We start from the raw sequence: 632 nt of genomic DNA on the forward strand, positions 1-632 counted from the left end.
CACGTACACCGACACGCATTGTATACACACACGCACACCGCCGTCAGCAAATAAACCAGCCGCGACGAATTGTATCAACACGCACACACACACACACATACATACACTCTGTAATACATCTCAGAATATACTATCATCTTATCACACAAATCCGCATTAAATTATTACCGCCTTGCATCTCTCTCCTCCTAGCCGAACCTCTTTGCGACCCTGGCCGCAGCCCGTGACCGACGAGCTACGTCCGCGCAAAGTCAGGTTGTTTCAATGCCTTAGATGAAAAATAAATGCCTATATAAATTGTATATCCCAAAGTTTGCAATTAATTATTCCTTCCTTCCATTCCTTATCTCTACGGTATCACGTTACGCGCGAGTGAGCCATCGCGCTCGACGGTATCGTCTCTTACTGAGAGTTCGATTTGCGCTTTAAATTGATTAATTGCGAGACCCAAATCGTAGAATAATTTTGCGTGAACAGGTATTCATGACAAGTTGTATTGAATAAACGCAGCGGGGAAGATTACGCATAATAGGAAAAGAGACGGAGAGTATACATGATAAGTATAGCGCACAGTAGGGACCGCGCTCGGCGGCGGCGGTGGCGGCGGCCCGCGCGCGATGGCGACTGCGGAC

Source organism: Trachymyrmex cornetzi, unplaced genomic scaffold (genome assembly GCF_001594075.2).
Source record: "Trachymyrmex cornetzi isolate Tcor2-1 unplaced genomic scaffold, Tcor1.1 scaffold76, whole genome shotgun sequence".
Classification (NCBI taxonomy): Eukaryota; Metazoa; Arthropoda; class Insecta; order Hymenoptera; family Formicidae; genus Trachymyrmex; species Trachymyrmex cornetzi.